The following is a 15,244-nucleotide window of genomic DNA, read 5'->3' as shown; positions in this document are numbered from 1 at the left end:
ACTGACCAATTTCAAAAGATGTACCATCGAAAGCACCCTGTCATGAAGTGCCACAACTTGATGGCAACTGCTCTGCCCAAGACTGCAATAAATTGCAGAGGCTTGTGGATGCTGCCTAGTTCATCGCACAAACCAGCCTTATCTTGAGGTCCAAATCCACAGCTCCCCGACAGTAGGTAGAGTGATCGAAAAAGCATATGCTATGCTTGCCTTCATAGGTCTAGGTATTTTTTCCCGGAGTCGGGAAGTCCTGTTGCAACTTTATAGAACTGTGGTTAGGTCAGATTTGGATTATTGCATGCAGTGCTGGTCGCCCAATTGCAGGAAGAATATAGAGGCTTGGGACCAGGGTTACCAGAATAATACCCGGATTAGAACATAAACCATCAGGAACAGTTGGACAAACATGGATTATTTTCTTTGAATCATTGGAGGCTGAGTAGAGACTGTACAAGGTACAGGTAGGGAAGAAACCAAACCTTTTTTTTCCCTGGGTGGATATGTTAAAGATTTAAGTGCGTGGAGAGGGGAGGATGTTTACAGGAGATGTGCGGGGTAAGATTTTACACAGAGAGTGCTGGGTGCCTGGAACGCACTGCCTGGTGTGGTGGTGGAGGCAGTTATGATAGTGTAAGTCAAGGGGATTTTGGATACGCACATGGATAAGCAAGGAACGAGAGCTATGATCAAATGCAGGTGGAGGAGGTTGCTTTAACTTGACATCGTGCTTAGCATGGCCATTGTGGGCAGAAGGGCCTGTTCATGTGCAGTAATACATCCTATGTTTTAATGCCATCTACACTTCATGTTGCCTTGGGAAAGCAGCCAACATAATTCATTCCCCAATCAATCCGTCTTCTCTCCTCTCCCAACGGACAGGTACAAAAGCTTGAAAACACAAATTACCAGATTTAGAAACACCTTCTTCCCCACTGTAAACAGACTACGTAACAGACAGCTCATAAACGAAAGCTGTAGAATTAATCTCCTAGCCTACTTCCTTGGGGCCCTTGCACTTTTCTTACATGGTATGGTATGGTATTTTATTTGTCACGTGTACTGAGGTACAGTGAAATTCATTTTTGCATACAGTTCAGTACAAGTATCACTATACATAAGCACTTAGATACATATTAGATAAGCATCTCAGATACAGTGCAAGTGTACAGCAGTGGTTCATTGAGACAGTGTACAGAGTCGCCATTTTCAAGCCCCAGTGTTGTAAGTGCAGGGATCTTAACCTGACCATGAAGGTCCATAGTCCTGGTGGCGTTGGAGGGTCGGCCTGGCCAAGCGTGGCCGTTGTGTTCTCTGCCACTACTCCATCGCTCCGTGCCGCTGTTGGCCGCGTCCGGTCCACGTGCTCGGTCTCTGGTCCAACCGAGCCCCAGACTGCTGCAGGGTCTCCAGCGGGCCACTACACCCACCCAGCCGGTCTGCTTCCCGGCCCTCCGTCCGGCTGCTTCCACTCTAGGCGGATGAGCCGGACCTTCCGGGTGGTTTCCCGGTCCTCGATCCCCCGCGGGTGAGTTGGGCCTACTGGGCGGGTTCCCATCTGCGATGCGTGTCTGTCCTCATCAGGCTAGCCAGGTCTACCAGGTGGCTCCTCTGTCCATGGCGGGCGAGTCCCTGATCTGCAGTGGGTGACCTGGGCCTTCTTTTTTTTTATTTATTTATTTATTTTTTAATCAAAAATATTTATTCAAATATTAAAATTGTATTTACAATACAATAAAACAAAACACCACCATAATACAAGATGAACACATATGCTAAGCAACTGCTAAACAACTATATTACAATCCTTGTCAAGGATACATTCAACCCCCCTCGGTGCCCAGCGGTCGCGGAACTCCCTCAGGGTGCCCGTAGACAGGGCGTATTCCCTTTCCATCCGCACCCGGGCACGGACGTAACCCCGGAAAAGGGGCAGGCAGCCGGCTCGGGTAGAGCCCTCCACTGTCTGGCGCCTTGACTCACGGATGGCCAGCTTGGCCAGGCCCAGGAGCAACCCAACCAGGACATCTTCAGCCCTACCCTCTCCCCTACGCACAGGGTGTCCAAAGATGAGGATGGTGGGTGAGAAATGCAGCCAGAAGGCAAGGAGCAGCCCCCCTGGGCCTTCTTGGCAGGTTCCCAGTCTGCTGCGTGGGTCCTCGATCCACGGCGGGCAGGTCGGGTGGGTCATCCGTCCACAGGGGGAAAGGCCCTGGTTTGAGGCAGGTGAGAGGGCCCTTCCAGGCGGGCCCTTGGTCTTCTGGCCGTGACTTGTCGGGATACACCTGCCGTGCGCGGCTTGCTGGGTTGTGCACTCCCTGTATCTGTGGCAGTGTATACATCGCTGTAACTTTAAATTCTGTATTTATTTATTTTGTGCTTACAAAATAAATATTTATTTAGCTCTTTGTTATACTTGAGCACAGCTTGATTGATCTCATATATGGGATGATTTGACTGGATAGCTTGCAAACAATGTTTTCCACTGTATCTCAGTGCAGGCGGCAATGATAAATCAATATCTATACCAATTAACCAAGGTTCATTGTCATTTGTGGAAGATTGTGCCAAGTTGTATCAACCATCTGTGTGTAGAAACATTTCCCAATTTAATTCCTGGAAGACTGGTCCCAAGTTTCCCAATCAGCAGAAATGGTTTCTGACCATTTTCCCCCCATAATATTTTGAAAATTTCAATCATTGCTTAACCTTCTAATCTCCAAGGTATTGCAACCTTAGTTACGGAATCTCTCCTCATAATTTAACTTGGGGAATTTGTAGTATTCTTTGCAACCTAGGCTATTCTCCATCCTTCCGTCTGTGGTTCACTGAACTGGAGATTGATTTATCCGCAGCGTAACCTCCACCCCCTGGATATATACACCAGATTTTTGGTTATTTTCTGCTCCTATCCATGACATTTTATGAACCTTGTGCGCAGGGATCTGACACTCATTGGATGACACAAAGTAGCTGGAGTAACACAGCGGGTCAGACAGCATCTCTGGAGAAAAGGAATAGATCTATCTTGGGTTTAAAGCAGCAACTGCAGTTCCTTCCTAACAATCTGTCCTCTGCTGCTTCCAGCTTTTCACCACTCAGGAAGTATTCTATTCTATTCTCTTTTACATCAATCACGTTAATCAACAAGGAACCCCATTTGTCACGGTTCAGCCCTTTCGTATTTAACGCTCTTTGTAATTTAATGCTTCCATTTACTCTGCTAAAGTGCTGCCAATCCTGGTGTCGTGGGTGAGTTTGCAAATGTGGCTCTCTCTCCCTTCTTCTAAGCAGTTTATAAATACTGTGAATAGTTGCGGCCCCAATAGCGATCCTTGCGGGACACCACTAGTCACATCTTGCCAATTTGAGCACCTGCCCTTTACGCACGCTCTCTGTCTCAGGAGGTTCAACCATTTTCCCAACTAGGTCTTCAATTCCCTGAGCTAATTAATTGCACTGTCTTGCAACTTACTTAATTGGCTCCACAGCACTTTGGGATATCCTTGAAGTTAAGGAAGGTTCTAATTGCTACTTGTATTCTATATGCCGATCTTCTGGATGGCAAAATGAAGGGAGGTAGGATTGAGTAGGAAGGAACTGCAGATGCTGGTTCAAACTGAAGACAGACACAAAGTGCTGGAGTAACTCAGCGAGACAGGCAGCATCCCTGGAGAGAAGGAATGGGCGATGCTTCAGGTCGAGACACTTCTTCAGACTTGAGAGTCGGGGGAAAGGTAGAATTGACATTGATAGCACAGAATAACAAACATAGAACATAGAGCAGTACAGAACAGGAACAGGCCCTTCAGCCCACAATGCCTGTGCCAGCCAAGATGCCAAATTAAACTAATCTCTTCTGCCTGCATGTGATCAATATCCCTTAATTCCTTCCATATCTTTGTGCCTATCCAAAAGCCTCTTAAATATATTTATCTCCACTACCACTCCTGGCAGCACGTTCCAGGCATCCACCAAACTCCGTGTAAGACACTTGCCCCTAGTTTTGCCCCTATATCCAATTTAGGGAAAAGGTTCTGACTGTCTATCCTATCTATGCCTCGTATAACTTTTTATACTTGTGGCCAAGTCTGTCTAAAATCTCTCTGTAGCTAATATCCTGTAATCCAGGCAGCACTTTAGTAAACCTCTTCTGCACCCTCTCCATAGCCTCCGCAGCCTTCCTGTAAAGTTGCAACAGAAATCCATGCTACGCTCCAAATGCGGCCTAATCAAAGTCTTGTAAAGCTGCAACATGACTTCCTGAGTGTTATACTTAATGCCCCGTCCATTGAGCGCAAGCATACCATATGCCTTCTTCACCACTCTATTTACTTGTGTTGCCACTTTCAGGGAGCTATGGACTTTTGAACTCCAATAGTTCTCTGTACATCAATGCTGTTAAAAAATGTGCCATTAACTGTATACTTTTCCCTTACATTTAATCTCCCAAAGTGCAAGCTCAAAAATCCCAAAGGGAAATCCTGCAACCCAATTTCAACATCTGCAACATGACCTCCCAACTTCTATACCCAATACTCTGACTGATGAAGGCCAATGTGGCAAAAGCCTTTTTGACCACCTGATCTACCTGCAACTCCACCTTCAAGGAACCATGCACCTGGACTCCTCTACAACACTCCCCAGAGCCCTACCATTCTCTAAGATTTAATAGGAATCTAAAGGGTAACCTTTTCACACAAAGGGTGATGGGTGTAAGGAACGAGCTGCCAGAGGCTGGGATGATCCCAACGTGTAAGAAACAGTTAGACAGGTACATGGATAGGACAGGTCTGGAGGGATATGGATGAAATGTGGGCAGGTGGGACTAGTGTAGCTGGGACATGTTGGCCGGTGTGGGCAAGTTGGGCCGAAGGGCCTATTTCCACACTGTGTCACTCTATGACTCCTTGACTCTATCACTGAGCTCATGCATGACACCAGTTCACAATGAACGTTCAAGAGACTAAACTCTTGGTGAATCAAGGCTACCACCATTTCTGTCCTGCACAAGTTAAGATCAGCTGATGGGAAGACAGAAGAGCAAATTAATCATGTCCTCTAGCTCTTGCTCATACTTCAAACTTGTGGTCGAACAGGAGCCAGTCAGAATTTCTTTTCAAAATATTTGTCCCTGGGACATGAAGGACCAAATGTTGGGGCAGGATTTATTTGCTACATGTGTTTGTTCACCCTCTCAATGGATAGCCTTGTGGTTGTTGAATAAGCCAAGCAGCACAGAGAGAGTGGGATCAAATCCAGCCATGGGAAGCATGGAAATTCATTCCAACACGACTGAAATTTACTTGTAGAAGATCAAATTGAAAAGGTGCTTTAAGTAGAGCATGAAGTCGATGGCTAAGTGACCGGTTCCTACACTCAATTTCCTCTGTTATCCGCTGCTAATTCCAAGATTCGACCATGAAATCTGCCAGTCTTCAGTCACGTCAATCAGAGAAGGGAATCTGCCATTCTGCAGAGTGCAGGCGTGGAATTGACCAGTTCCACGCTGTGCGGTTCACTATTCATGCCTTCAGGGAAGCAAGTGCTGGCCAGTAAATGTCAAAGCAGCTTATATTCTGAGAATCGTTTTAAGCCGTGAGTGTTCACAGATTTGGCTATTTGTTCTGGTCAAACAGATGTCCCCACAGGTTAATGTTACGCAGCCTTGCTTTACAACCAATCTCTGAAAATATAAGATAGATAGCAGTAGATAATGGTGATCCCCTGACACACTTTAACTCCTCCTCCCATTTCCACACTGACCTTTCTGTCCTGGGCCTCCTCCACTGTCAACCTTACAACCCAACGGTATGAATATTGATTTTTCTAACTTCAAGTAACCCTCTCTCTTCATTCCTACCCCATCCTAGTTCTCTGACCAGTCTGACTGTCTTCCTGATTAAATTTTATTTTTGAAAGCTTCATAGTCACCTTCCCCTAGCTAACAATGATCTAAACTAAATTTTCCTTGAACCTCATTCCCTTTGATCTCTCATTTTCACACTTTACCCTTCCTTATCGCTGTGTCTCCCTCTCCCCTGACTCAAAATCTGAAGAAGGGTCTTAAAGATAGCGGAGACAAGGGATATGGGGAAAAGGCAGGAACGGGAGTACTGATTGGGGATGATCAGCCATGATCACATTGAATGGCGGTGCTGGCTCAAAGGGCCAAATGGCCTTCTCCTGCATCTATTGTCTATTGTCTATTGTCTCAACCCGAAACATCACCCATTCCATCTATCCAGAGATGCTGCCTGTCCCACTGAGTTACTCCAGCATTTTGTGTCTCAAAATGTGCAGGTCAGGAGGTTAATCTGCTGCTGTAAATTGCCTCTCGTTTGTGACATATCTTTACGAGCTCTATCTTAAACCCCTGTCCCACTTAGGAAACCTGAACGGAAACCTCTGATGATATTGCGCCCCGCCCAAGGTTTCCATGAGTCGCCAGGGGTTTTGGTCACTTGCCTGGAAAGCCTCGACCGAAGCGTGAGCTGCATCAACTGACCAAAGATCGTACAGGATCTTTGCTACCGACCACACACACACACAAACACACACACACACACACACACACACACACACACACACACACACACACACACACACACACACACACACACACACACACACACACACACACACACACACACACACGCACACACACACATCGCGAAGGTGGGGGCCAGAGACAGCGGAGGAGCGCTGCCTGCGTGATGAAGAGGAAGGTAAACGGTTGCCACAGAGCACGGTACGTCCTTTAGAGAGCGCGGGAGGGAGGGAGAGAAGGGGAAAGAAGGGAAGAGAAGGACAGAGAAGGGGAGAGAGAAGGGGAAGAGAAGGGGAGAGAAGGGGAGAGAAGGGGAGAGGGAAGGGGATAGAAGGGGGGAGAAGGGGAGAGATGGGGAGGAGAAGGGGGGTAGAAGGAGTGGAGACAGTTTTAAGAAGTTTAATAAAGTTAGCGGGCATTTTACCTTCCGGCAGATCTTCTAGGTCCTGAAAACCAAAGATCCTACAGGATCTTTGCTGAAAACTCCAATGAGCCAATCAAAATGGTCGGTCAGCGAAGGAGATTGCCTTCGACTGCCTGTAAGTAAATAGCGATCCCACTCCACCGGCTGCGACCAAACGGCAACCTATTTTTAGTTGAGGCCGGTTTTGGTTTTGTTGAAATAATCGCAGGAACATAGAAGAAGCCTCGGCTACGCGGAAACCACTTTCGACAATTAGGGACAGTGACGAAAACCTCCGGGAACTTCACGGAAACCTTGGGTGGGGCGCAAGATCTCCAGGCGTTTACGTTCAGGTTTCCTAAGTGGGACAAGGGCTTAACTCTCTCTAGAAAGCATCCAGAGAATTGGCCTCCACTGCCTTCTGAGGCAGAGAATTCCACATATTCACAACTCTCTGAGTGAAGTTTTTCCTCATCTCTGTTCTAAATGTCCAACCCCTTATTCTTAAACTGTGGCCCCTGGTTCTGGACTCCCTCAACATCTGGAACATGTCCAATCCTTTAATAATCTTATATGTTTCAATAAGATACCCTCTCATCCTTCCAAAGGGCCTGGCGACAGTCACAGACGAAGCAGGTCGCCGAAAAAGTGGCGATTGGCCCCCCCACGACAATGTCTATGACAAGCTACGACAACCTACCAACTAGTCGACGTCAAGCTGCCAACAACCGGCGACCGATTAGGACGTCCACCTACGACCACACCTACCACAACCTACCACAACCAAAGTCAACCTACGTCCACCCACGACAAGCTACGACAAGCAACGACCCTGTCGGCGACAACTGAAGACAATTCAGTCGCTGGTAACCTGTCGCCGGTTGACGTAGGTTGTCGCCAATGGAATTCACCAGTCAGCACCCAGCGACAACCAACGTTACCTGGCGACAAACTGCGTCATCCATGGCAACAACTTACGACAGCACCTACAACACGGAATAACAAGCTACATCAAGCCCACAGTCGCTGAAAAGTTTGGAAAATTTCAATATCCGGCCGCGACCAGAAAACGTTACAAACAGGCGACTTGAGGAGACTACTCGCGGCCATACAGGCATCACCCCGCGACCATGTGGCGACAGCCTAGTCGCCTGTAGTCGCCAAAAAAATCACCTAAGTGGGACAGGGGCTTAAGTTCCAGCGTATACAAGCCAAGTCACTCCATTCTTTCAACATATGACAGTCTCGCCATCCCAGGAATTAACCTGGTGAACCTACGCTGCACACCCTCAATAGCAAGAATGTCCTTCCTCAAATTAGCAGACCAAAACTGCAAACAATACTCCAGGTGTTGTCTCACTAGGGCCCTGTACAACTGCAGAAGGACCTCTTTGCTCCTATACTCAACTCCTCTCGATATGAAGGCCAACATGCCATTAACTTTCTTCACTGCCTGCTGTACCTGCATGCTCACTTTCAGTAAGGGTGGGTGATAGTGTGGGTGAGAGTTTGGGTGTAATGTGAGGAGAACAGGTGGCAGAGGATGTTTGTGGCATTTGGTAATGGTCCCTGAGCCTGCATGGATCTAATGGGCTAAATGGCCTCCTTCTAGGTGGGAAGTAACAACTGGTCAGTAACAGCACATCGTGGACAAGTAACATCGCAGGAACCTTAGAGGTTACTTGTGGTAGAGGTAAGAGAGCAACCAAATAAAGAGTAATCGATAACATGCATTGGAGAAGGCAGGTGCCACCAATGGATCAGTTGTTCAATGATTCTTTATTACCACATGTACCGAGGTACAGAAAATTATTTTTTCGCATACATTTCAGTAAATTATTACCATACAATACCATACAAGCACAATCCTAGTTTAAGTACAAAGTGTATAGAAATTGTCCACGAGATCACATACATGAGGCTAGGTCTTGACCATTTTCAGAGATCAATTTGCTCTAGGTGCAGCTGGCCATGAAGGCCCATTGTCCTGCAGGCGTTGCAGGGTCAGAGTTCAGTTCCGTTCAGTTACAGTTCAGTTTGGTTTATTGTCACGTGTACCGAGGTACAGTGAACAGCTTTTGTTGTGTGCTAGCTAACCAGTCAGCGGAAAGACAATACGTGATTATAATTGTGCCATTTACAGTATATAGATACACGATAAGGGAATAACGTTCAGTGCAAGGTAAAGCCAGTAAACTCAGATCAAAGATAGTCCGAGGGTCATCAATGAGGTAGATACTGTAGTAGTTCAGGACTGCTCTCTGGTTGTGGTAGGATGATTCAGTTGCCTGATAACAGCTGGGAAGAAACTGTCCCTGAACCTGGAGGTGTGAGTTTTCACACTTCTATACCTTTTGCCCGATGGGAGAGGGGAGAAGAGGGAGTGGCCTGAGTGTGACTCATCCTTGATTATGCTGCTGGCCTTGCCAACAGGGTTGGCCTGGCTAAGCCAAGGTGCAGGTGTCCTCCACTGCTGCTCCACCTCTCCGTGCCACTGCAGGTCGCGTCTGGTCCGAATGTTCGGCATCCTGGAGCAGCGCCCAAATCCCTGTCCAGCTTGCGTGCTTCAAAAGGTCTACCCACTCGATAACGACATTACCATTACATATCATACCACACGCTTGGAAGGAAAACTTGATAAAGCTTCTCCCTGTCTTGATGCATTTATTTACATGCACTTAATATGACACAGGTGAAGGCCATTCAGCCCATTTAGCGTCATTGCTGGCTCATAGTATTTCCCCCTCTCCTTATTTCCATGTACCTTATTTCACCGTACCTTAATTGGTTAAGTGACAATAAAAGCAAACTTGAACTTGAACTATAGTTTTTCCCCTCACATGTCAACCAACTCTCCTTTGATTCTATTGCCACCCACCTACAGTAAGGAGTAATTTATAATACCCAAAGAACCTAACACAATCTGACCACATGCACCCCACTCCCAGCTTTCAGACAGTGTCCATATCTGTCTCAGCAACCATCTTGTTTCACTTGGAACTCGAAAATACCACCAGGTGAATGGCTAACAAATGGTTGAGCTCAGATTTCACAGCAGATTTTGCTGTTTCAGATTCTGCTCTGACCACAAACTCTGACATGGCCACAGACTATTAAACAAGTCCACACCACATCCACCCCCCTTTTTTCCCCCAGAGTAAGAAAAAAATCCAGTGGGAAAAAATAAAAAAAATTTAAAAATCTGGCCCGCGGGATAAGGGAGTGCCCATTTCGCTGGGCCTGGGGAGGGGGGGGGTCTGCCAGCCTGGTCCAACGTCTCCATCCGCGGCGTCGGAGCCTCACCAACGGCTTGCCTGGCGACCGGGAGACTGTCCTCCCGTCGCCGGGCGGCAGTGGCTGAATCTGAACCCAGCGGCTGTAACCCCAACACCAGATGCCGCTGTGGCGGGGCCCGCTCCCCTCACCTCCCCCCACCGCCGGGACCCAAGCCATCTTCCCCCCACGCCACCCCCGCTGGGCCCACACCACCCCTGCTGGCCCACGCCACCCCCGCTGGGCCCATGCCACCCCCACTGACCCCTGCTGGGCCCACGCCACATCCTCTGATCCCCGCTGGGCCCACGCCACATCCTCTGATCCCCGCTGGGCCCACGCCACCCCCGCTGACCCCCGCTGGGCCCACGCCACCCCCACTGGGCCCACGCCACCCATGCTGGGCCACGACACTCTCACTGGGCCTAAGCCACCCCCGCTGGGCCCATGCCACCCCCACTGGGCCCAAGCCACCCCCGCTGGGCCCACACCACCCCCGTTGGGCTCACGCCACCCCCACTGGGCCCAAGCCACCCCCGCTGGGCCCACACCACCCCCGCTGGGCCCTCGCCGCCCCCGCTGAGCCCCGCTGGGCCCACGCCACTCCCGCTGGGGCCACGCTACCCCAGCTGGGGCCACGCCACCCCCACTGGGGCCACGCCACCCCAGCTGGGGCCACGCCACCCCCACTGGGCCCATGCCAACCTCGCTGGGCCCCATGCCACCTTCATCTGCGTCCCCCAACCAGAGGGGGGGGATGTGGGAGGGGGAGAGAGAGAGGGGAAAGGAGGGGAGAGAGAGATGGGGGAGGGAAGGGGGAAAGGGGGATTATCTTTAGTGAGATTGCAAAATTAAGGTAGGTTTTAGAGCTATTATATTTTCTCCTCCATATGAATAATTTTAACCAATATCAAATAACATCAAATAATTGGAACTGCTTTCTTTTCCTTGATAATAATACTGAAAAATATGAATTCCATAGTTTGTGACATAAATATACATTTAAGTGGGATCATTATATACAGATGTAACATTTCCATTTCGAGATCGGGGGGAGGGGGGGGGGGGGGGGCAAATATGCATCAAGCCGATAGCCTAATCGTTAAAGAGTTAAAAGATAGCCTAATCGATAAAGAGCTGAGAAGAGGAATCGGAGCTGCCAAGGAAAGGTACTCTGAGAAGTTGAGGAGCAAGTTTTCAGCTAGTGACTCTTCTTCAGTTTTGAAGGGCATGCAAGAAATCATCAGCTATAAGAGGAAAGCCCCCCGCTCTTTGGACAATCGTCAGCTGACGAACTACCTCAATGAATTTTACTGCAGGTTTGAAAATCAGAAACGTAACCCTGGTACCCTCTCCCCAACAAACACAGCCAGACCCCAGTCTGCAAAGAATGGACCATGCACCCTCTCCTTCCCATTCACCACCTCACACCTACTTAAGGCAAGACTCTAGTAATGAATAGAGTGGACCCTTTCCCACCCCCACCAACACTTCACACCCAATTACTCATTTTTAACCAGTCCTTGCAAAGATGCACTGTCACTGCCTGCTTCAAAGTCTCCACTATTGCCCCTGTACCCAAAAAGGTAAGGATTACTGGCTTGTCGCACTGACCTCTGTAGTCATGGAGACCGTTGAAAGGCTTGTGCTGGCCAAGCTGAAAAATATCACAATCCCTCTGCTGGACCCTCTGCATTTTGCATATTGGGCCAATAGATCTGTGGATGATGCAGTCAATCTGGGCCTACACTTCATCCTCCAGCACCTAGACCGCCAGGGGACCTAGGCGAGGATTTTGTTTGTTGATTTTAGCACTATATTCAACACCATTGTACCAGAGCTACTACGCTCCAAACTTTCTGAGTTGACTGTGCCTGAACCCCTCTGCCGGTGGATCACCAGCTTCCTGACAGACAGGAAGCAGCATGTGAGACGGGAAAGCTTTTCTCTCGGACCCGCAAACGCTCAGCATAGGAGCACCGCATACTCTCCCCTCTCCTCTACTCTCGCCACACCAATGACTGCACCTCCACAAACACCTCTGTCAAGCTTCTCAAGTTTGCGGACGACACAATCCTGATTGGACTGATCCAGGATGGGGATCTCTGTACCCTTTGACATCTTTCCTATAACATGGTGCCCAGAACTGAACACAATATTCTAAATGCGGTCTCACCAACACCTTATACAACTGCAACATGACCTCACAACTTCTATACTCAATACTCTGACTGATGAAGGCCAAAGTGCCAAAATACATTTTGACCACCTGATATACCTGCGACACGACCTTCAAGGAACCATGCAACCATCAACCATTCCTCTGCCCACCTGGCTAATTGATCCAGATCCTGCTGCAATCTTTCACAACCATCTTCACTATATGCAAAACCACTCACATCTGTATCATCAGCAAACTTGCTAATCTTGCCCTGTTCTGTGACGTTTCACAGAGTGCTGGAGTAACTCAGCGGGTCAGGCTGAGTATGGAGGTTGGGAGGTCTGTGAAATTTCACCTATTCATATTCTCCGCAGATGCTGCCTGACCCACTGAGTTACTCCAGCACTTTGTGTCTATTTTCCCTTCACCCATCTGCCCAAGCCCACTCTCCCCCCTCCTTTCCTATGTTCTTTTCCACCTATAAACCTCTCTCTGCCTTTACATTTCACTCCTCTTTCAAATCTGCTCTACTTATCTACATTCGTTTGTCTTCTTAACTTTTTAGTCATAAAATGATGCAGTGTGGACACAGGCCCTTCAGCCCAACTTGCCCACACCGACCAACATGTCCCATTTAAACTAGTGCCACTCACACGCGTTTGGCCCATATATCCATCTAAATCTGTCCTATCCATGTACGTGTCCAAATGTCTCTTAAACATTAGGATAGTCCCAGTCTTAACTACTTCCTCTGGCAGCTCGTTCCATACACCCAGCACCCTTTGTGTGAAAAAGCTACCTCAGATTCCTGTTAATTTCTGAAATATTGGTCATAAATTTGGTGCAAAAATGCTCCAAAATAAGGCTCAGAATGAATCAGAGAGCATCTAAAACCCCAGAGCTTCCAGGACCCTTAAGCGGGCCCTGAACCCCGGCATCGAGGGACTTCACGCTTTGCGCTCATGATGTGCGCAATGCGCACACTATTTCACATTAAATTTTTTGTAAACTTGTCATGCCACCCCCCTTTTTGGAAAGCTTCGTACGGGCCTGCTCGTCTAACTATCCGATAAGAAGCAAGATGTTGAGATGACCTTGATGTTGCTGGGATCAAGATGTATGATTAACCAGTGACATAGTACAGCTTGACTTCAACTCTATGCTGCAACACCACTATTAGGATATACGGTATGAATATTGACTTCTCTAACTCCAAGTAACCCTCGCTTTCCCTCTCTCTCCATCCCTCCCCCTTCCTAGTTCTCCAACCAGTCTGGCTGCCTCCCTGATTAAATTTTATTTCTCTATGTTTTGTTGTTACTTCCCCTAGCGAACAATGATCTACTTCCTTGATCCCCATCCCCTTTGATGTCTTGTTTACACTCCTTAGACTTCCATATCTGTGACTCCCCCTCCCCTAACTCCAACAGACTAAGGAAGTGTCTCGAACCGAAACGTCACCCATTCGTTCTATCCAGAGATGCTGCCTGTCCCACTGAGTTACTCCAGCATTTTGTGTAGATCTTCGTCTCTGCAGTTAATACCTAACCAGCATCTGCAGTTCCTTCCTACATTTTACATTTTCAAACATTGTCTCGTTGTTACATGAGGTACAATTTTGTGAGCCACCAACTTCAATTAAAACTGGTAAACTCCTACTGAAGCTGAGTCTGGGCCTTTTAGAGAAGTTCCCTTTGTCAAAAGCTAGTGACAGCAGTGTCGAGATGTTTGGAGGAGCTGGTCACGGCACACAGGTTTGGCCTGCCTCCTTAGTGACATGCACTGCGCTGAGTCTCATGATCAAGAGGCTGGAGCAGAGACTTGGCCTCAACTCACATGAAGTCATGTCCTGTAAACAGCATGGAATATAGAGCAGTGGAGACAGGAACAGGCCAATGTCTGTGCCATACATTATGCCTGTATTTGAGAGTATTAGCTAAAACAAAAGGTGCTGCAGGACAAACCTGGATTGGTTTCTAGTAAACCCCTTTTGCACCCTTTCAATGGTCTTCACATCTTCCCTGTAATGGGGCAACCAGAACTGCACACAATATTACAAATGTGGTGCAGTCAAAGACCTATGAAGGAATGAATGAATAAGTTTATTGGCCAAGTATTCACATACAAGGAATTTGCCTTGGTGCTCCGCTCGCATGACAACATGACATACAATGACAGTTAGGAATGATACATAAAACATTAAACATTAACAATAAAACATTATTGATTAAACATGTGGATTAAATAAAATACCTGAGCAAAAGGAGGCGACAGATTTTTGGTTATTGAGTAGAGCTACTACTCGTGGAAAAAAAAGCTGTTTTTATGTCTGGCTGTGGCAGCTTTGACAGTCCGGAGTCGCCTTCCAGAGGGAAGTGATTCAAAGAGTTTGTGGCCAGGGTGAGAGGGGTCAGAGATGATCTTAACCACTCACTTCCTGGCCGTTGCAGTGTACAGTTCGTCAATGGAGGGAAGGTTGCAGCCAATAACCTTCGCAGCTGATCGGACGATTCGCTGCAGCCTCCGGATGTCGTGCTTGGTGGCTGAGCCAAACCAGACTATGATGGAGAAGGTGAGGACAGACTCTACGATGGCCGTGTAAAATTGGACCATCATTGCCTGTGGCAGATTGTGCTTCCTCAGCTGTCGCAGGAAGTACATCCTCTGTTGTGCCTTTTTGCCTGTGGAGTAAAGAAAGCTGCAATATGCCTTCCTAATTCTTATACTAAATAGCCTGAACTATGGAGCCAAGCCTATCGTACATCTTTACCACTCTATCTAGCTGTGCTGCCACACTCAGTGAGCTATGTACCTGCACTCCAAGATCCATCTGCATATCTTGCCATTAAGTGTACACTTT

The sequence above is a fragment of the Amblyraja radiata genome, chromosome 11 (genome assembly GCF_010909765.2).
Source record: "Amblyraja radiata isolate CabotCenter1 chromosome 11, sAmbRad1.1.pri, whole genome shotgun sequence".
In the NCBI taxonomy this organism is placed as follows: domain Eukaryota; kingdom Metazoa; phylum Chordata; class Chondrichthyes; order Rajiformes; family Rajidae; genus Amblyraja; species Amblyraja radiata.
This window is presented reverse-complemented; position numbering follows the sequence as displayed.